We start from the raw sequence: 22,718 nt of genomic DNA, 5'->3' as shown, positions 1-22,718 counted from the left end.
GCAGGAAAGTGGTGCGGGATTACTCAGACCACTTCAGAAGTCCACGTCTGTGACCTTGGGTCCCCTCGTGCCGCTCGGCCAGTCCTTCCATGTCCGCTATTGGGTGGGGGCTGCCCAGTGGACGCGTCTCGTCCCAGCGAGGTAAAATACCTCAATCCATCCATGCAAGCCTGCAATTTCTGGCGGTCACCGGAGTAATCGTTCCCACGATCAAAAACGCTGCAAGCAGCCAAATGCCAAGTAGACTCCGGGACACTAATTGAGCAGGGCCTTCCGTGTTGCACCGTTGACCAGCGCAAAATATGTGGCAAAACATTCCCTCGTAGAAGAAATCGGAGGCCAGAGGGGTTTCCAGGGTCAAACAAACAGCTTTATTCCATCAGGTTACAGTGGCGGCGAATGCATTTCGGCAGTAGTGCCTTCTTCAGCACCCTGCTCTGTAATGAGTCCATCACCTGAGTGTTACTTCCTGCTTGTAACTACGTGTCAGCACTAGTGCCCCTCCCCCTGAAACGATCGGCACACCTGTGGTAGTTCAAGAAGTGGCAAAGAACTACCAGCCCCAGAGTGCACTGTGCCGGCGCTGCTGAGTTGGTGGCATGGGAGAGTGGGACAGACAGTAGGTCCGTGCCGACAAGCAGGAAAGTGGTGCGGGATTACTTAGACCACTTCAGAAGTCCACGTCTGTGACCTTGGGTCCCCTCGTGCCGCTCGGCCAGTCCTTCCAGGTCCGCTATTGGGTGGGGGCTGCCCAGTGGAGGCGTCTCGTCCCAGCGAGGTAAAATACCTCAATCCATCCATGCAAGCCTTCAATTTCTGGTGGTCACCGGAGTAATCGTTCCCACGATCAAAAACTCTGCAAGCAGCCAAATGCCAAGTAGACTCCGGGACACTAATTGAGCAGGGCCTTCCGTGTTCCACCGTTGACCAGCGCAAAATATGTGGCAAAACATTCCCTCGTAGAAGAAATCGGAGGCCAGAGGGGTTTCCAGGGTCAAACAAACAGCTTTATTCCATCAGGTTACAGTGGCGGCGAATGCATTTCGGCAGTAGTGCCTTCTTCAGCGCCCTGCGCTGTAACGAGTCCATCAGCTGAGTGTTACTTCCTGCTTGTAAGTACGTGTCAGCACTAGTGCCCCTCCCCCTGAAACGATTGGCACACCTGTGGTAGTTCAAGAAGTGGCAAAGAACTACCAGCCCCAGAGTGCACTGTGCCGGCGCTACTGAGTTGGTGGCATGGGAGAGTGGGACAGACGGTAGGTCCATGCCGACAAGCAGGAAAGTGTTGCGGGATTACTCAGACCACTTCAGAAGTCCACGTCTGTGACCTTGGGTCCCCTCGTGCCGCTCAGCCAGTCCTTCCAGTTCCGCTATTGGGTGGGGGCTGCCCAGTGGAGGCGTCACGTCCCAGCGAGGTAAAATACCTCAATCCATCCATGCAAGCCTGCAATTTCCGGCGGTCACCGGAGTAATCGTTCCCACGATCAAAAACGCTGCAAGCAGCAAAGCGCCAAGTAGACTCCGGGACACTAATTGAGCAGGGCCTTCCGTGTTGCACCCTTGACCAGCGCAAAATATGTGGCAAAACATTCCCTCGTAGAAGAAATCGGAGGCCAGAGGGGTTTCCAGTGTCAAACAAACAGCTTTATTCCATCAGGTTACAGTGGCGGCGAATGCATTTCGGCACTAGTGCCTTCTTCAGCGCCCTGCGCTGTAACGAGTCCATCAGCTGAGTGTTACTTCCTGCTTGTAGGTATGTGGCAGCACTAGTGCCCCTCCCCCTGAAATGATCGGCACACCTGTGGTAGTTCAAGAAGTGGCAAAGAACTACCAGCCCCAGAGTGCACTGTGCCGGCGCTGCTGAGTTGGTGGCATGGGAGAGTGGGACAGACAGTAGGTCCGTGCCGACAAGCAGGAAAGTGGTGCGGGATTACTTAGACCACTTCAGAAGTCCACGTCTGTGACCTTGGGTCCCCTCGTGCCGCTCGGCCAGTCCTTCCAGGTCCGCTATTGGGTGGGGGCTGCCCAGTGGAGGCGTCTCGTCCCAGCGAGGTAAAATACCTCAATCCATCCATGCAAGCCTGCAATTTCTGGCGGTCACCGGAGTAATCGTTCCCACGATCAAAAACGCTGCAAGCAGCCAAACGCCAAGTAGACTCCGGGACACTAATTGAGCAGGGCCTTCCGTGTTGCACCCTTGACCAGCGCAAAATATGTGGCAAAACATTCCCTCGTAGTAGAAATCGGAGGCCAGAGGGGTTTCCAGGGTCAAACAAACAGCTTTATTCCATCAGGTTACAGTGGCGGCGAATGCATTTCGGCAGTAGTGCCTTCTTCAGCGCTCTGCGCTATAACGAGTCCATCACCTGAGTGTTACTTCCTGCTTGTAAGTGCGTGTCAGCACTAGTGCCCCTCCCCCTGAAACGATCGGCACACCTGTGGTAGTTCAAGAAGTGGCAAAGAACTACCAGCCCCAGAGTGCACTGTGCCGGCGCTGCTGAGTTGGTGGCATGGGAGAGTGGGACAGACAGTAGGTCCGTGCTGACAAGCAGGAAAGTGGTGCGGGATTATTAAGACCACTTCAGAAGTCCACGTCTGTGACCTTGGGTCCCCTCGTGCCGCTAGGCCAGTCCTTCCAGGTCCGCTATTGGGTGGGGGCTGCCCAGTGGAGGCGTCACGTCCCAGCGAGGTAAAATACCTCAATCCATCCATGCAAGCCTGCAATTTCTGGCGGTCATCGGAGTAATCGTTCCCACGATCAAAAACGCTGCAAGCAGCAAAACGCCAAGTAGACTCCGGGACACTAATTGAGCAGGGCCTTCCGTGTTGCACCCTTGACCAGCGCAAAATATGTGGCAAAACATTCCCTCGTAGAAGAAATCGGAGGCCAGAGGGGATTCCAGGGTCAAACAAACAGCTTTATTCCATCAGGTTACAGTGGTGGCAAATGCATTTCGGCACTAGTGCCTTCTTCAGCGCCCTGCGCTGTAACGAGTCCATCAGCTGAGTGTTACTTCCTGCTTGTAAGTACATGGCAGCACTAGTGCCCCTCCCCCTGAAACGATCAGCACACCTGTGGTAGTTCAAGAAGTGGCAAAGAACTACCAGCCCCAGAGTGCACTGTGCCGGCGCTGCTGAGTTGGTGGCATGGGAGAGTGGGACAGACGGTAGGTCCGTGCCGACAAGCAGGAAAGTGGTGCGGGATTACTCAGACCACTTCAGAAGTCCACGTCTGTGACCCTGGGTCCCCTCTTGCCGCTCGGTCAGTCCTTCCATGTCCGCTATTGGGTGGGGGCTGCCCAGTGGAGGCGTCTCGTCCCAGCAAGGTAAAATACCTCAATCCATCCATGCAAGCCTGCAATTTCTGGCGGTCACCGGAGTAATCGTTCCCACGATCAAAAACGCTGCAAGCAGCCAAATGCCAAGTAGACTCCGGGACACTAATTGAGCAGGGCCTTCCGTGTTGCACCCTTGACCAGCGCAAAATATGTGGCAAAACATTCCCTCGTAGATGAAATCGGAGGCCAGAGGGGTTTCCAGGGTCAAACAAACAGCTTTATTCCATCAGGTTACAGTGGCGGCGAATGCATTTCGGCAGTAGTGCCTTCTTCAGCGCCCTGCGCTGTAACGAGTCCATCACCTGAGTGTTACTTCCTGCTTGTAAGTACATGTCAGCACTTGTGCCCCTCCCCCTGAAACGATTGGCACACCTATGGTAGTTCAAGAAGTGGCAAAGAACTACCAGCCCCAGAGTGCACTGTGCCGGCGCTGCTGAGTTGGTGGCATGGGAGAGTGGGACAGACGGTAGGTCCGTGCCAACAAGGAGGAAAGTGGTGCGGGATTACTCAGACCACTTCAGAAGTCCACGCCTGTGACCTTGGGTCCCCTCGTGCTGCTCGGCCAGTCCTTCCATGTCCGCTATTGGGTGGGGGCTGCCCAGTGGAGGCGTCTCGTCCCAGCGAGGTAAAATACCTCAATCCATCCATGCAAGCCTGCAATTTCTGGCGGTCACCGGAGTAATCGTTCCCACGATCAAAAACGCTGCAAGCAGCCAAATGCCTAGTAGACTCCGGGACACTAATTGAGCAGGGCCTTCCGTGTTGCACCCTTGACCAGCGCAAAATATGTGGCAAAAATGTCCCTCGTAGAAGAAATCGGAGGCCAGAGGGGTTTCCAGGGTCAAACAAACAGCTTTATTTCATCAGGTTACAGTGGCGGCAAATGCATTTCGGCAGTAGTGCCTTCTTCAGCGCCCTGCGCTGTAACGAGTCCATCTCCTGAGTGTTACTTCCTGCTTGTAACTACGTGTCAGCACTAGTGCCCCTCCCCCTGAAACGATCGGCACACCTGTGGTAGTTCAAGAAGTGGCAAAGAACTACCAGCCCCAGAGTGCACTGTTCTGGGGCTGCTGAGTTGGTGGCATGGGAGAGTGGGACAGACGGTAGGTCCGTGCCGACAAGGAGGAAAGTGGTGCGGGATTACTCAGACCACTTCAGAAGTCCACGTCTGTGACCTTGGGTCCCCTCGTGCTGCTCGGCCAGTCCTTCCATGTCCGCTATTGGGTGGGGGCTGCCCAGTGGAGGCGTCACGTCCCAGCGAGGTAAAATACCTCAATCCATCCATGCAAGCCTGCAATTTCTGGCGGTCACCGGAGTAATCGTTCCCACGATCAAAAACGCTGCAAGCAGCCAAACGCCAAGTAGACTCCGGGACACTAATTGAGCAGGGCCTTCCGTGTTGCACCCTTGACCAGCGCAAAATATGTGGCAAAACATTCCCTCGTAGAAGAAATCGGAGGCCAGAGGGGTTTCCAGGGTCAAACAAACAGCTTTATTCCATCAGGTTACAGTGGCGGCGAATGCATTTCGGCAGTAGTGCCTTATTCAGCGCCCTGCGCTGTAACGAGTCCATCACCTGAGTGTTACTTCCTGCTTGTAAGTATGTGTCAGCACTAGTGCCCCTCCCCCTGAAACGATCGGCACACCTGTGGTAGTTCAAGAAGTGGCAAAGAACTACCAGCCCCAGAGTGCACTGTGCCGGCGCTGCTGAGTTGGTGGCATGGGAGAGTGGGACAGACGGTAGGTCCGTGCCGACAAGCAGGAAAGTGATGCGGGATTACTCAGACCACTTCAGAAGTCCACGTCTGTGACCATGGGTCCCCTCGTGCCGCTCGGCCAGTCCTTCCAGGTCCGCTATTGGGTGGGGGCTGCCCAGTGGAGGCGTCACGTCCCAGCGAGGTAAAATACCTCAATCCATCCATGCAAGCCTGCAATTTCTGGCGGTCACCGGAGTAATCGTTCCCACGATCAAAAACGCTGCAAGCAGCCAAACGCCAAGTAGACTCCGGGACACTAATTGAGCAGGGCCTTCCGTGTTGCACCCTTGACCAGCGCAAAATATGAGGCAAAACATTCCCTCGTAGAAGAAATCGGAGGCCAGAGGGGTTTCCAGGGTCAAACAAACAGCTTTATTCCATCAGGTTACAGTGGCGGCGAATGCATTTCGGCAGTAGTGCCTGCTTCAGCGCCCTGCGCTGTAACGAGTCCATCACCTGAGTGTTACTTCCTGCTTGTAAGTACGTGTCAGCACTAGTGCCCCTCCCCCTGAAACGATCGGCACACCTGTGGTAGTTCAAGAAGTGGCAAAGAACTACCAGCCCCAGAGTGCACTGTGCCGGGGCTGCTGAGTTGGTGGCATGGGAGAGTGGGACAGACGGTAGGTCCGTGCCTACAAGGAGGAAAGTGGTGCGGGATTACTCAGACCACTTCAGAAGTCCACGTCTGTGACCTTGGGTCCCCTCGTGCCGCTCTGCCAGTCCTTCCAGGTCCGCTATTGGGTGGGGGCTGCCCAGTGGAGGCGTCACGTCCCAGCGAGGTAAAATACCTCAATCCATCCATGCAAGCCTGCAATTTCTGGCGGTCACCGGAGTAATCGTTCCCACGATCAAAAACGCTGCAAGCAGCCAAACGCCAAGTAGACTCCGGGACACTAATTGAGCAGGGCCTTCAGTGTTGCACCCTTGACCAGCGCAAAATATGTGGCAAAACATTCCCTCGTAGAAGAAATCGGAGGCCAGAGGGGTTTCCAGGGTCAAACAAACAGCTTTATTCCATCAGGTTACAGTGGCGGCGAATGCATTTCGGCAGTAGTGCCTTCTTCAGCGCCCTGCGCTGTAACGAGTCCATCACCTGAGTGTTACTTCCTGCTTGTAAGTACGTGTCAGCACTAGTGCCCCTCCCCCTGAAACGATCGTCACACCTGTGGTTATTCAAGAAGTGGCAAAGAACTACCAGCCCCAGAGTGCACAATGCCGGCGCTGCTGAGTTGGTGGCATGGGAGAGTGGGACAGACGGTAGGTCCATGCCGACAAGCAGGAAAGTGGTGCGGGATTACTCAGACCACTTCAGAAGTCCACGTCTGTGACCCTGGGTCCCCTCGTGCCGCTCGGCCAGTCCTTTCATGTCCGCTATTGGGTGGGGGCTGCCCAGTGGATGCGTCTCGTCCCAGCGAGGTAAAATACCTCAATCCATCCATGCAAGCCTGCAATTTCTGGCGGTCACCGGAGTAATCGTTCCCACGATCAAAAACGCTGCAAGCAGCCAAATGCCAAGTAGACTCCGGGACACTAATTGAGCAGGGCCTTCCGTGTTGCACCGTTGACCAGCGCAAAATATGTGGCAAAACATTCCCTCGTAGAAGAAATCGGAGGCCAGAGGGGTTTCCAGGGTCAAACAAACAGCTTTATTCCATCAGGTTACAGTGGCGGCGAATGCATTTCGGCAGTAGTGCCTTCTTCAGCACCCTGCTCTGTAACGAGTCCATCACCTGAGTGTTACTTCCTGCTTGTAACTACGTGTCAGCACTAGTGCCCCTCCCCCTGAAACGATCGGCACACCTGTGGTAGTTCAAGAAGTGGCAAAGAACTACCAGCCCCAGAGTGCACTGTGCCGGCGCTGCTGAGTTGGTGGCATGGGAGAGTGGGACAGACAGTAGGTCCGTGCCGACAAGCAGGAAAGTGGTGCGGGATTACTTAGACCACTTCAGAAGTCCACGTCTGTGACCTTGGGTCCCCTCGTGCCGCTCGGCCAGTCCTTCCAGGTCCGCTATTGGGTGGGGGCTGCCCAGTGGAGGCGTCTCGTCCCAGCGAGGTAAAATACCTCAATCCATCCATGCAAGCCTGCAATTTCTGGCGGTCACCGGAGTAATCGTTCCCACGATCAAAAACGCTGCAAGCAGCCAAACGCCAAGTAGACTCCGGGACACTAATTGAGCAGGGCCTTCCGTGTTGCACCCTTGACCAGCGCAAAATATGTGGCAAAACATTCCCTCGTAGAAGAAATCGGAGGCCAGAGCGGTTTCCAGGGTCAAACAAACAGCTTTATTCCATCAGGTTACAGTGGCGGCGAATGCATTTCGGCAGTAGTGCCTTCTTCAGCGCCCTGCGCTGTAACGAGTCCATCACCTGAGTGTTACTTCCTGCTTGTAAGTGCGTGTCAGCACTAGTGCCCCTCCCCCTGAAACGATCGGCACACCTGTGGTAGTTCAAGAAGTGGCAAAGAACTACCAGCCCCAGAGGGCACTGTGCCGGCGCTGCTGAGTTGGTGGCATGGGAGAGTGGGACAGACGGTAGGTCCGTGCCGACAATGAGGAAAGTGGTGCGGGATTACTCAGACCACTTCAGAAGTCCACGTCTGTGACCTTGGGTCCCCTCGTGCCGCTAGGCCAGTCCTTCCAGGTCCGCTATTGTGTAGGGGCTGCCCAGTGGAGGCGTCACGTCCCAGGGAGGTAAAATACCTCAATCCATCCATGCAAGCCTGCAATTTCTGGCGGTCACCGGAGTAATCGTTCCCACGATCAAAAACGCTGCAAGCAGCCAAACGCCAAGTAGACTCCGGGACACTAATTGAGCAGGGCCTTCCGTGTTGCACCCTTGACCAGCGCAAAATATGTGGCAAAACATTCCCCTGTAGAAGAAATCGGAGGCCAGAGGGGTTTCCAGGGTCAAACAAACAGCTTTATTCCATCAGGTTACAGTGGCGGCGAATGCATTTCGGCAGTAGTGCCTTCTTCAGCGCCCTGCGCTGTAACGAGTCCATCAGCTGAGTGTTACTTCCTGCTTGTAAGTACGTGTCAGCACTAGTGCCCCTCCCCCTGAAACGATTGGCACACCTGTGGTAGTTCAAGAAGTGGCAAAGAACTACCAGCCCCAGAGTGCACTGTGCCGGCGCTGCTGAGTTGGTGGCATGGGAGAGTGGGACAGACGGTAGGTCCATGCCGACAAGCAGGAAAGTGGTGCGGGATTACTCAGACCACTTCAGAAGTCCACGTCTGTGACCTTGGGTCCCCTCGTGCCGCTCGGCCAGTCCTTCCAGCTCCGCTATTGGGTGGGGGCTGCCCAGTGGAGGCGTGTCGTCCCAGCGAGGTAAAATACCTCAATCCATCCATGCAAGCCTGCAATTTCTGGCGGTCACCGGAGTAATCGTTCCCACGATCAAAAACGCTGCAAGCAGCCAAACGCCAAGTAGACTCCGGGACACTAATTGAGCAAGGCCTTCCGTGTTGCACCCTTGACCAGCGCAAAATATGTGGCAAAACATTCCCTCGTAGTAGAAATCGGAGGCCAGAGGGGTTTCCAGGGTCAAACAAACAGCTTTGTTCCATCAGGTTACAGTGGCGGCGAATGCATTTCGGCAGTAGTGCCTTCTTCAGCGCCCTGCGCTGTAACAAGTCCATCACCTGAGTGTTACTTCCTGCTTGTAAGTGCGTGTCAGCACTAGTGCCCCTCCCCCTGAAACGATCGGCACACCTGTGGTAGTTCAAGAAGTGGCAAAGAACTACCAGCCCCAGAGTGCACTGTGCCGGCGCTGCTGAGTTGGTGGCATGGGAGAGTGGGACAGACGGTAGGTCCGTGCTGACAAGCAGGAAAGTGGTGCGGGATTACTCAGACCACTTCAGAAGTCCACGTCTGTGACCTTGGGTCCCCTCGTGCCGCTCGGCCAGTCCTTCCATGTCCGCTATTGGGTGGGGGCTGCCCAGTGGAGGCGTCTCGTCCCAGCGAGGTAAAATACCTCAATCCATCCATGCAAGCCTGCAATTTCTGGCGGTCACCGGAGTAATCGTTCCCACGATCAAAAACGCTGCAAGCAGCCAAACGCCAAGTAGACTCCGGGACACTAATTGAGCAGGGCCTTCCGTGTTGCACCCTTGACCAGCGCAAAATATGTGGCAAAACATTCCCTCGTAGAAGAAATCGGAGGCCAGAGGGGTTTCCAGGGTCAAACAAACAGCTTTATTCCATCAGGTTACAGTGGCGGCGAATGCATTTCGGCAGTAGTGCCTTATTCAGCGCCCTGCGCTGTAACGAGTCCATCACCTGAGTGTTACTTCCTGCTTGTAAGTATGTGTCAGCACTAGTGCCCCTCCCCCTGAAACGATCGGCACACCTGTGGTAGTTCAAGAAGTGGCAAAGAACTACCAGCCCCAGAGTGCACTGTGCCGGCGCTGCTGAGTTGGTGGCATGGGAGAGTGGGACAGACGGTAGGTCCGTGCCGACAAGCAGGAAAGTGATGCGGGATTACTCAGACCACTTCAGAAGTCCACGTCTGTGACCATGGGTCCCCTCGTGCCGCTCGGCCAGTCCTTCCAGGTCCGCTATTGGGTGGGGGCTGCCCAGTGGAGGCGTCACGTCCCAGCGAGGTAAAATACCTCAATCCATCCATGCAAGCCTGCAATTTCTGGCGGTCACCGGAGTAATCGTTCCCACGATCAAAAACGCTGCAAGCAGCCAAACGCCAAGTAGACTCCGGGACACTAATTGAGCAGGGCCTTCCGTGTTGCACCCTTGACCAGCGCAAAATATGAGGCAAAACATTCCCTCGTAGAAGAAATCGGAGGCCAGAGGGGTTTCCAGGGTCAAACAAACAGCTTTATTCCATCAGGTTACAGTGGCGGCGAATGCATTTCGGCAGTAGTGCCTGCTTCAGCGCCCTGCGCTGTAACGAGTCCATCACCTGAGTGTTACTTCCTGCTTGTAAGTACGTGTCAGCACTAGTGCCCCTCCCCCTGAAACGATCGGCACACCTGTGGTAGTTCAAGAAGTGGCAAAGAACTACCAGCCCCAGAGTGCACTGTGCCGGGGCTGCTGAGTTGGTGGCATGGGAGAGTGGGACAGACGGTAGGTCCGTGCCGACAAGGAGGAAAGTGGTGCGGGATTACTCAGACCACTTCAGAAGTCCACGTCTGTGACCTTGGGTCCCCTCGTGCCGCTCTGCCAGTCCTTCCAGGTCCGCTATTGGGTGGGGGCTGCCCAGTGGAGGCGTCACGTCCCAGCGAGGTAAAATACCTCAATCCATCCATGCAAGCCTGCAATTTCTGGCGGTCACCGGAGTAATCGTTCCCACGATCAAAAACGCTGCAAGCAGCCAAACGCCAAGTAGACTCCGGGACACTAATTGAGCAGGGCCTTCAGTGTTGCACCCTTGACCAGCGCAAAATATGTGGCAAAACATTCCCTCGTAGAAGAAATCGGAGGCCAGAGGGGTTTCCAGGGTCAAACAAACAGCTTTATTCCATCAGGTTACAGTGGCGGCGAATACATTTCGGCAGTAGTGCCTTCTTCAGCGCCCTGCGCTGTAACGAGTCCATCACCTGAGTGTTACTTCCTGCTTGTAAGTACGTGTCAGCACTAGTGCCCCTCCCCCTGAAACGATCGTCACACCTGTGGTTATTCAAGAAGTGGCAAAGAACTACCAGCCCCAGAGTGCACAATGCCGGCGCTGCTGAGTTGGTGGCATGGGAGAGTGGGACAGACGGTAGGTCCATGCCGACAAGCAGGAAAGTGGTGCGGGATTACTCAGACCACTTCAGAAGTCCACGTCTGTGACCTTGGGTCCCCTCGTGCCGCTCGGCCAGTCCTTTCATGTCCGCTATTGGGTGGGGGCTGCCCAGTGGATGCGTCTCGTCCCAGCGAGGTAAAATACCTCAATCCATCCATGCAAGCCTGCAATTTCTGGCGGTCACCGGAGTAATCGTTCCCACGATCAAAAACGCTGCAAGCAGCCAAATGCCAAGTAGACTCCGGGACACTAATTGAGCAGGGCCTTCCGTGTTGCACCGTTGACCAGCGCAAAATATGTGGCAAAACATTCCCTCGTAGAAGAAATCGGAGGCCAGAGGGGTTTCCAGGGTCAAACAAACAGCTTTATTCCATCAGGTTACAGTGGCGGCGAATGCATTTCGGCAGTAGTGCCTTCTTCAGCACCCTGCTCTGTAACGAGTCCATCACCTGAGTGTTACTTCCTGCTTGTAACTACGTGTCAGCACTAGTGCCCCTCCCCCTGAAACGATCGGCACACCTGTGGTAGTTCAAGAAGTGGCAAAGAACTACCAGCCCCAGAGTGCACTGTGCCGGCGCTGCTGAGTTGGTGGCATGGGAGAGTGGGACAGACAGTAGGTCCGTGCCGACAAGCAGGAAAGTGGTGCGGGATTACTTAGACCACTTCAGAAGTCCACGTCTGTGACCTTGGGTCCCCTCGTGCCGCTCGGCCAGTCCTTCCAGGTCCGCTATTGGGTGGGGGCTGCCCAGTGGAGGCGTCTCGTCCCAGCGAGGTAAAATACCTCAATCCATCCATGCAAGCCTGCAATTTCTGGCGGTCACCGGAGTAATCGTTCCCACGATCAAAAACGCTGCAAGCAGCCAAACGCCAAGTAGACTCCGGGACACTAATTGAGCAGGGCCTTCCGTGTTGCACCCTTGACCAGCGCAAAATATGTGGCAAAACATTCCCTCGTAGAAGAAATCGGAGGCCAGAGCGGTTTCCAGGGTCAAACAAACAGCTTTATTCCATCAGGTTACAGTGGCGGCGAATGCATTTCGGCAGTAGTGCCTTCTTCAGCGCCCTGCGCTGTAACGAGTCCATCACCTGAGTGTTACTTCCTGCTTGTAAGTGCGTGTCAGCACTAGTGCCCCTCCCCCTGAAACGATCGGCACACCTGTGGTAGTTCAAGAAGTGGCAAAGAACTACCAGCCCCAGAGGGCACTGTGCCGGCGCTGCTGAGTTGGTGGCATGGGAGAGTGGGACAGACGGTAGGTCCGTGCCGACAATGAGGAAAGTGGTGCGGGATTACTCAGACCACTTCAGAAGTCCACGTCTGTGACCTTGGGTCCCCTCGTGCCGCTAGGCCAGTCCTTCCAGGTCCGCTATTGTGTAGGGGCTGCCCAGTGGAGGCGTCACGTCCCAGGGAGGTAAAATACCTCAATCCATCCATGCAAGCCTGCAATTTCTGGCGGTCACCGGAGTAATCGTTCCCACGATCAAAAACGCTGCAAGCAGCCAAACGCCAAGTAGACTCCGGGACACTAATTGAGCAGGGCCTTCCGTGTTGCACCCTTGACCAGCGCAAAATATGTGGCAAAACATTCCCCTGTAGAAGAAATCGGAGGCCAGAGGGGTTTCCAGGGTCAAACAAACAGCTTTATTCCATCAGGTTACAGTGGCGGCGAATGCATTTCGGCAGTAGTGCCTTCTTCAGCGCCCTGCGCTGTAACGAGTCCATCAGCTGAGTGTTACTTCCTGCTTGTAAGTACGTGTCAGCACTAGTGCCCCTCCCCCTGAAACGATTGGCACACCTGTGGTAGTTCAAGAAGTGGCAAAGAACTACCAGCCCCAGAGTGCACTGTGCCGGCGCTGCTGAGTTGGTGGCATGGGAGAGTGGGACAGACGGTAGGTCCATGCCGACAAGCAGGAAAGTGGTGCGGGATTACTCAGACCACTTCAGAAGTCCACGTCTGTGACCTTGGGTCCCCTCGTGCCGCTCGGCCAGTCCTTCCAGCTCCGCTATTGGGTGGGGGCTGCCCAGTGGAGGCGTGTCGTCCCAGCGAGGTAAAATACCTCAATCCATCCATGCAAGCCTGCAATTTCTGGCGGTCACCGGAGTAATCGTTCCCACGATCAAAAACGCTGCAAGCAGCCAAACGCCAAGTAGACTCCGGGACACTAATTGAGCAAGGCCTTCCGTGTTGCACCCTTGACCAGCGCAAAATATGTGGCAAAACATTCCCTCGTAGTAGAAATCGGAGGCCAGAGGGGTTTCCAGGGTCAAACAAACAGCTTTATTCCATCAGGTTACAGTGGCGGCGAATGCATTTCGGCAGTAGTGCCTTCTTCAGCGCCCTGCGCTGTAACGAGTCCATCACCTGAGTGTTACTTCCTGCTTGTAAGTGCGTGTCAGCACTAGTGCCCCTCCCCCTGAAACGATCGGCACACCTGTGGTAGTTCAAGAAGTGGCAAAGAACTACCAGCCCCAGAGTGCACTGTGCCGGCGCTGCTGAGTTGGTGGCATGGGAGAGTGGGACAGACGGTAGGTCCGTGCTGACAAGCAGGAAAGTGGTGCGGGATTACTCAGACCACTTCAGAAGTCCACGTCTGTGACCTTGGGTCCCCTCGTGCCGCTCGGCCAGTCCTTCCATGTCCGCTATTGGGTGGGGGCTGCCCAGTGGAGGCGTCTCGTCCCAGCGAGGTAAAATACCTCAATCCATCCATGCAAGCCTGCAATTTCTGGTGGTCACCGGAGTAATCGTTCCCACGATCAAAAACGCTGCAAGCAGCCAAATGCCTAGTAGACTCCGGGACACTAATTGAGCAGGGCCTTCCGTGTTGCACCCTTGACCAGCGCAAAATATGTGGCAAAACATTCCCTCGTAGAAGAAATCGGAGGCCAGAGGGGTTTCCAGGGTCAAACAAACAGCTTTATTCCATCAGGTTACAGTGGCGGCGAATGCATTTCGGCACTAGTGCCTTCTTCAGCGCCCTGCGCTGTAACAACTCCATCAGCTGAGTGTTACTTACTGCTTGTAGGTATGTGGCAGCACTAGTGCCCCTCCCCCTGACACGATCGGCACACCTGTGGTAGTTCAAGAAGTGGCAAAGAACTACCAGCCCCAGAGTGCACTGTGCCGGCGCTGCTGAGTTGGTGGCATGGGAGAGTGGGACAGACGGTAGGTCCGTGCTGACAAGCAGGAAAGTGGTGCGGGATTACTCAGACCACTTCAGAAGTCCACGTCTGTGACCTTGGGTCCCCTCGTGCCACTCGGCCAGTCCTTCCATGTCCGCTATTGGGTGGGGGCTGCCCAGTGGAGGCGTCTCGTCCCAGCGAGGTAAAATACCTCAATCCATCCATGCAAGTCTGCAATTTCTGGCGGTCACCGGAGTAATCGTTCCCACGATCAAAAACGCTGCAAGCAGCCAAAGGCCAAGTAGACTCCGGGACACTAATTGAGCAGGGCCTTCCTTGTTGCACCCTTGACCAGCGCAAAATAATTGGCAAAACATTCCCTCGTAGAAGAAATCGGAGGCCAGAGGGGTTTCCAGGGTCAAACAAACAGCTTTATTCCATCAGGTTACAGTGGCGGCGAATGCATTTCGGCAGTAGTGCCTTCTTCAGCGCCCTGCGCTGTAACGAGTCCATCACCTGAGTGTTACTTCCTGCTTGTAACTACGTGTCAGCACTAGTGCCCCTCCCCCTGAAACGATCGGCACACCTGTGGTAGTTCAAGAAGTGGCAAAGAACTACCAGCCCCAGAGTGCACTGTGCCGGCGCTGCTGAGTTGGTGGCATGGGAGAGTGGGACAGACAGTAGGTCCGTGCCGACAAGCAGGAAAGTGGTGCGGGATTACTCAGACCACTTCACAAGTCCACGTCTGTGACCTTGGGTCCCCTCGTGCTGCTCGGCCAGTCCTTCCAGGTCCGCTATTGGGTGGGGGCTGCCCAGTAGAGGCGTCTCGTCCCAGCGAGGTAAAATACCTCAATCCATCCATGCAAGCCTGCAATTTCTGGCGGTCACCGGAGTAATCGTTCCCACGATCAAAAACGCTGCAAGCAGCCAAATGCCTAGTAGACTCCGGGACACTAATTGAGCAGGGCCTTCCGTGTTGCACCCTTGACCAGCGCAAAATATGTGGCAAAAATTTCCCTCGTAGAAGAAATCGGAGGCCAGAGGGGTTTCCAGGGTCAAACAAACAGCTTTATTCCATCAGGTTACAGTGGCGGCGAATGTATTTCGGCAGTAGTGCCTTCTTCAGCGCCCTGCGCTGTAACGAGTCCATCACCTGAGTGTTACTTCCTGCTTGTAAGTACGTGTCAGCACTAGTGCCCCTCCCCCTGAAACGATCGGCACACCTGTGGTAGTACAAGAAGTGGCAAAGAACTACAAGCCCCAGAGTGCACTGTGCCGGCGCTGCTGAGTTGGTGGCATGGGAGAGTGGGACAGACGGTAGGTCCGTGCCGACAAGCAGGAAAGTGGTGCGGGATTACTCAGACCACTTCAGAAGTCCACGTCTGTGACCTTGGGTCCCCTCGTGCCGCTTGGCCAGTCCTTCCAGGTCCGCTATTGGGTGGGGGCTGCCCAGTGGAGGCGTCACGTCCCAGCGAGGTAAAATACCTCAATCCATCCATGCAAGCCTGCAATTTCCGGCGGTCATCGGAGTAATCGTTCCCACGATCAAAAACGCTGCAAGCAGCAAAACGCCAAGTAGACTCCGGGACACTAATTGAGCAGGGCCTTCCGTGTTGCACCCTTGACCAGCGCAAAATATGTGGCAAAACATTCCCTCGTAGAAGAAATCGGAGGCCAGAGGGATTTCCAGGGTCAAACAAACAGCTTTATTCCATCAGGTTACAGTGGCGGCGAATGCATTTCGGCAGTAGTGCCTTCTTCAGCGCCCTGCGCTGTAACGAGTCCATCAGCTGAGTGTTACTTCCTGCTTGTAAGTACGTGTCAGCACTACTGCCCCTCCCCCTGAAACGATCGGCACACCTGTGGTAGTTCAAGAAGTGGCAAAGAACTACCAGCCCCAGAGTGCACTGTGCCGGCGCTGCTGAGTTGGTGACATGGGAGAGTGGGACAGACGGTAGGTCGTGCCGACAAGCAGGAAAGTGGTGCGGGATTACTCAGACCACTTCAGAAGTCCACGTCTGTGACCTTGGGTCCTCTCGTGCCGCTCAGCCAGTCCTTCCAGTTCCGCTATTGGGTGGGGGCTGCCCAGTGGAGGCGTCACGTCCCAGCGAGGTAAAATACCTCAATCCATCCATGCAAGCCTGCAATTTCTGGCGGTCACCGGAGTAATCGTTCCCACGATCAAAAACGCTGCAAGCAGCCAAACGCCAAGTAGACTCCGGGACACTAATTGAGCAGGGCCTTCCGTGTTGCACCCTTGACCAGCGCAAAATATGTGGCAAAACATTCCCTCGTAGAAGAAATCGGAGGCCAGAGGGGTTTCCAGTCTCAAACAAACAGCTTTATTCCATCAGGTTACAGTGGCGGCGAATGCATTTCGGCACTAGTGCCTTCTTCAGCGCCCTGCGCTGTAACGAGTCCATCAGCTGAGTGTTACTTCCTGCTTGTAAGTACGTGGCAGCACTAGTGCCCCTCCCCCTGAAACGATCGGCACACCTGTGGTAGTTCAAGAAGTGGCAAAGAACTACCAGCCCCAGAGTGCACTGTGCCGGCGCTGCTGAGTTGGTGGCATGGGAGAGTGGGACAGACGGTAGGTCCGTGCCGACAAGCAGGAAAGTGGTGCGGGATTACTCAGACCACTTCAGAAGTCCACGTCTGTGACCTTGGGTCCCCTCGTGCCGCTCGGCCAGTCCTTCCATGTCCGTTATTGGGTGGGAGCTGTCCAGTGGAGCCGTCTCGTCCCAGCGAGGTAAAATACCTCAATCCATCCATGCAAGCCTGCAATTTCTGGCGGTCACCGGAGTAATCGTTCCCACGATCAAAAACGCTGCAAGCAGCCAAAGGCCAAGTAGACTCCGGGACACTAATTGAGCAGGGCCTTCCTTGTTGCACCCTTGACCAGCGCAAAATAATTGGCAAAACATTCCCTCGTAGAAGAAATCGGAGGCCAGAGGGGTTTCCAGGGTCAAACAAACAGCTTTATTCCATCAGGTTACAGTGGCGGCGAATGCATTTCGGCAGTAGTGCCTTCTTCAGCGCCCCGCGCTGTAACGAGTCCATCACCTGAGTGTTACTTCCTGCTTGTAACTACGTGTCAGCACTAGTGCCCCTCCCCCTGAAACGATCGGCACACCTGTGGTAGTTCAAGAAGTGGCAAAGAACTACCAGCCCCAGAGTGCACTGTGCCGGCGCTGCTGAGTTGGTGGCATGGGAGAGTGGGACAGACAGTAGGTCCGTGCCGGCAAGCAGGAAAGTGGTGCGGGATTACTCAGACCACTTCACAAGTCCACGTCTGTGACCTTGGGTCCCCTCGTGCTACTCGGCCAGTCCTTCCAGGTCCGCTATTGGGTGGGGGCTGCCCAGTAGAGGCGTCTCGTCCCAGCGAGGTAAAATACCTCAATCCATCCATGCAAGCCTGCAATTTCTGGCGGTCACCGGAGTAATCGTTCCCACGATCAAAAACGCTGCAAGCAGCCAAATGCCTAGTAGACTCCGGGACACTAATTGAGCAGGGCCTTCCGTGTTGCACCCTTGACCAGCGCAAAATATGTGGCAAAAATTTCCCTCGTAGAAGAAATCGGAGGCCAGAGGGGTTTCCAGGGTCAAACAAACAGCTTTATTCCATCAGGTTACAGTGGCGGCGAATGTATTTCGGCAGTAGTGCCTTCTTCAGCGCCCTGCGCTGTAACGAGTCCATCACCTGAGTGTTACTTCCTGCTTGTAAGTACGTGTCAGCACTAGTGCCCCTCCCCCTGAAACGATCGGCACACCTGTGGTAGTACAAGAAGTGGCAAAGAACTACAAGCCCCAGAGTGCACTGTGCCGGCGCTGCTGAGTTGGTGGCATGGGAGAGTGGGACAGACGGTAGGTCCGTGCCGACAAGCAGGAAAGTGGTGCGGGATTACTCAGACCACTTCAGAAGTCCACGTCTGTGACCTTGGGTCCCCTCGTGCCGCTTGGCCAGTCCTTCCAGGTCCGCTATTGGGTGGGGGCTGCCCAGTGGAGGCGTCACGTCCCAGCGAGGTAAAATACCTCAATCCATCCATGCAAGCCTGCAATTTCTGGCGGTCACCGGAGTAATCGTTCCCACGATCAAAAACGCTGCAAGCAGCCAAACGCCAAGTAGACTCCGGGACACTAATTGAGCAGGGCCTTCCGTGTTGCACCCTTGACCAGCGCAAAATATGTGGCAAAACATTCCCTCGTAGAAGAAATCGGAGGCCAGAGGGATTTCCAGGGTCAAACAAACAGCTTTATTCCATCAGGTTACAGTGGCGGCGAATGCATTTCGGCAGTAGTGCCTTCTTCAGCGCCCTGCGCTGTAACGAGTCCATCAGCTGAGTGTTACTTCCTGCTTGTAAGTACGTGTCAGCACTAGTGCCCCTCCCCCTGAAACGATCGGCACACCTGTGGTAGTTCAAGAAGTGGCAAAGAACTACCAGCCCCAGAGTGCACTGTGCCGGCGCTGCTGAGTTGGTGGCATGGGAGAGTGGGACAGACGGTCGGTCCGTGCCGACAAGCAGGAAAGTGGTGCGGGATTACTCAGACCACTTCAGAAGTCCACGTCTGTGACCTTGGGTCCCCTCGTGCCGCTCAGCCAGTCCTTCCAGTTCCGCTATTGGGTGGGGGCTGCCCAGTGGAGGCGTCACGTCCCAGCGAGGTAAAATACCTCAATCCATCCATGCAAGCCTGCAATTTCCGGCGGTCACCGGAGTAATCGTTCCCACGATCAAAAACGCTGCAAGCAGCAAAGCGCCAAGTAGACTCCGGGACACTAATTGAGCAGGGCCTTCCGTGTTGCACCCTTGACCAGCGCAAAATATGTGGCAAAACATTCCCTCGTAGAAGAAATCGGAGGCCAGAGGGGTTTCCAGTGTCAAACAAACAGCTTTATTCCATCAGGTTACAGTGGCGGCGAATGCATTTCGGCACTAGTGCCTTCTTCAGCGCCCTGCGCTGTAACGAGTCCATCAGCTGAGTGTTACTTCCTGCTTGTAGGTATGTGGCAGCACTAGTGCCCCTCCCCCTGAAATGATCGGCACACCTGTGGTAGTTCAAGAAGTGGCAAAGAACTACCAGCCCCAGAGTGCACTGTGCCGGCGCTGCTGAGTTGGTGGCATGGGAGAGTGGGACAGACAGTAGGTCCGTGCCGACAAGCAGGAAAGTGGTGCGGGATTACTTAGACCACTTCAGAAGTCCACGTCTGTGACCTTGGGTCCCCTCGTGCCGCTCGGCCAGTCCTTCCAGGTCCGCTATTGGGTGGGGGCTGCCCAGTGGAGGCGTCTCGTCCCAGCGAGGTAAAATACCTCAATCCATCCATGCAAGCCTGCAATTTCTGGCGGTCACCGGAGTAATCGTTCCCACGATCAAAAACGCTGCAAGCAGCCAAACGCCAAGTAGACTCCGGGACACTAATTGAGCAGGGCCTTCCGTGTTGCACCCTTGACCAGCGCAAAATATGTGGCAAAACATTCCCTCGTAGTAGAAATCGGAGGCCAGAGGGGTTTCCAGGGTCAAACAAACAGCTTTATTCCATCAGGTTACAGTGGCGGCGAATGCATTTCGGCAGTAGTGCCTTCTTCAGCGCTCTGCGCTATAACGAGTCCATCACCTGAGTGTTACTTCCTGCTTGTAAGTGCGTGTCAGCACTAGTGCCCCTCCCCCTGAAACGATCGGCACACCTGTGGTAGTTCAAGAAGTGGCAAAGAACTACCAGCCCCAGAGTGCACTGTGCCGGCGCTGCTGAGTTGGTGGCATGGGAGAGTGGGACAGACAGTAGGTCCGTGCTGACAAGCAGGAAAGTGGTGCGGGATTATTAAGACCACTTCAGAAGTCCACGTCTGTGACCTTGGGTCCCCTCGTGCCGCTAGGCCAGTCCTTCCAGGTCCGCTATTGGGTGGGGGCTGCCCAGTGGAGGCGTCACGTCCCAGCGAGGTAAAATACCTCAATCCATCCATGCAAGCCTGCAATTTCTGGCGGTCATCGGAGTAATCGTTCCCACGATCAAAAACGCTGCAAGCAGCAAAACGCCAAGTAGACTCCGGGACACTAATTGAGCAGGGCCTTCCGTGTTGCACCCTTGACCAGCGCAAAATATGTGGCAAAACATTCCCTCGTAGAAGAAATCGGAGGCCAGAGGGGATTCCAGGGTCAAACAAACAGCTTTATTCCATCAGGTTACAGTGGTGGCAAATGCATTTCGGCACTAGTGCCTTCTTCAGCGCCCTGCGCTGTAACGAGTCCATCAGCTGAGTGTTACTTCCTGCTTGTAAGTACATGGCAGCACTAGTGCCCCTCCCCCTGAAACGATCAGCACACCTGTGGTAGTTCAAGAAGTGGCAAAGAACTACCAGCCCCAGAGTGCACTGTGCCGGCGCTGCTGAGTTGGTGGCATGGGAGAGTGGGACAGACGGTAGGTCCGTGCCGACAAGCAGGAAAGTGGTGCGGGATTACTCAGACCACTTCAGAAGTCCACGTCTGTGACCCTGGGTCCCCTCTTGCCGCTCGGTCAGTCCTTCCATGTCCGCTATTGGGTGGGGGCTGCCCAGTGGAGGCGTCTCGTCCCAGCAAGGTAAAATACCTCAATCCATCCATGCAAGCCTGCAATTTCTGGCGGTCACCGGAGTAATCGTTCCCACGATCAAAAACGCTGCAAGCAGCCAAATGCCAAGTAGACTCCGGGACACTAATTGAGCAGGGCCTTCCGTGTTGCACCCTTGACCAGCGCAAAATATGTGGCAAAACATTCCCTCGTAGATGAAATCGGAGGCCAGAGGGGTTTCCAGGGTCAAACAAACAGCTTTATTCCATCAGGTTACAGTGGCGGCGAATGCATTTCGGCAGTAGTGCCTTCTTCAGCGCCCTGCGCTGTAACGAGTCCATCACCTGAGTGTTACTTCCTGCTTGTAAGTACATGTCAGCACTTGTGCCCCTCCCCCTGAAACGATTGGCACACCTATGGTAGTTCAAGAAGTGGCAAAGAACTACCAGCCCCAGAGTGCACTGTGCCGGCGCTGCTGAGTTGGTGGCATGGGAGAGTGGGACAGACGGTAGGTCCGTGCCAACAAGGAGGAAAGTGGTGCGGGATTACTCAGACCACTTCAGAAGTCCACGCCTGTGACCTTGGGTCCCCTCGTGCTGCTCGGCCAGTCCTTCCATGTCCGCTATTGGGTGGGGGCTGCCCAGTGGAGGCGTCTCGTCCCAGCGAGGTAAAATACCTCAATCCATCCATGCAAGCCTGCAATTTCTGGCGGTCACCGGAGTAATCGTTCCCACGATCAAAAACGCTGCAAGCAGCCAAATGCCTAGTAGACTCCGGGACACTAATTGAGCAGGGCCTTCCGTGTTGCACCCTTGACCAGCGCAAAATATGTGGCAAAAATGTCCCTCGTAGAAGAAATCGGAGGCCAGAGGGGTTTCCAGGGTCAAACAAACAGCTTTATTTCATCAGGTTACAGTGGCGGCAAATGCATTTCGGCAGTAGTGCCTTCTTCAGCGCCCTGCGCTGTAACGAGTCCATCTCCTGAGTGTTACTTCCTGCTTGTAACTACGTGTCAGCACTAGTGCCCCTCCCCCTGAAACGATCGGCACACCTGTGGTAGTTCAAGAAGTGGCAAAGAACTACCAGCCCCAGAGTGCACTGTTCTGGGGCTGCTGAGTTGGTGGCATGGGAGAGTGGGACAGACGGTAGGTCCGTGCCGACAAGGAGGAAAGTGGTGCGGGATTACTCAGACCACTTCAGAAGTCCACGTCTGTGACCTTGGGTCCCCTCGTGCTGCTCGGCCAGTCCTTCCATGTCCGCTATTGGGTGGGGGCTGCCCAGTGGAGGCGTCACGTCCCAGCGAGGTAAAATACCTCAATCCATCCATGCAAGCCTGCAATTTCTGGCGGTCACCGGAGTAATCGTTCCCACGATCAAAAACGCTGCAAGCAGCCAAACGCCAAGTAGACTCCGGGACACTAATTGAGCAGGGCCTTCCGTGTTGCACCCTTGACCAGCGCAAAATATGTGGCAAAACATTCCCTCGTAGAAGAAATCGGAGGCCAGAGGGGTTTCCAGGGTCAAACAAACAGCTTTATTCCATCAGGTTACAGTGGCGGCGAATGCATTTCGGCAGTAGTGCCTTATTCAGCGCCCTGCGCTGTAACGAGTCCATCACCTGAGTGTTACTTCCTGCTTGTAAGTATGTGTCAGCACTAGTGCCCCTCCCCCTGAAACGATCGGCACACCTGTGGTAGTTCAAGAAGTGGCAAAGAACTACCAGCCCCAGAGTGCACTGTGCCGGCGCTGCTGAGTTGGTGGCATGGGAGAGTGGGACAGACGGTAGGTCCGTGCCGACAAGCAGGAAAGTGATGCGGGATTACTCAGACCACTTCAGAAGTCCACGTCTGTGACCATGGGTCCCCTCGTGCCGCTCGGCCAGTCCTTCCAGGTCCGCTATTGGGTGGGGGCTGCCCAGTGGAGGCGTCACGTCCCAGCGAGGTAAAATACCTCAATCCATCCATGCAAGCCTGCAATTTCTGGCGGTCACCGGAGTAATCGTTCCCACGATCAAAAACGCTGCAAGCAGCCAAACGCCAAGTAGACTCCGGGACACTAATTGAGCAGGGCCTTCCGTGTTGCACCCTTGACCAGCGCAAAATATGAGGCAAAACATTCCCTCGTAGAAGAAATCGGAGGCCAGAGGGGTTTCCAGGGTCAAACAAACAGCTTTATTCCATCAGGTTACAGTGGCGGCGAATGCATTTCGGCAGTAGTGCCTGCT

This window comes from Lissotriton helveticus, chromosome 1_2 (genome assembly GCF_964261635.1).
Source record: "Lissotriton helveticus chromosome 1_2, aLisHel1.1, whole genome shotgun sequence".
Classification (NCBI taxonomy): domain Eukaryota; kingdom Metazoa; phylum Chordata; class Amphibia; order Caudata; family Salamandridae; genus Lissotriton; species Lissotriton helveticus.
The sequence above is the reverse complement of the archived record's forward strand: the minus strand, read 5'-3'. Positions refer to the sequence as shown.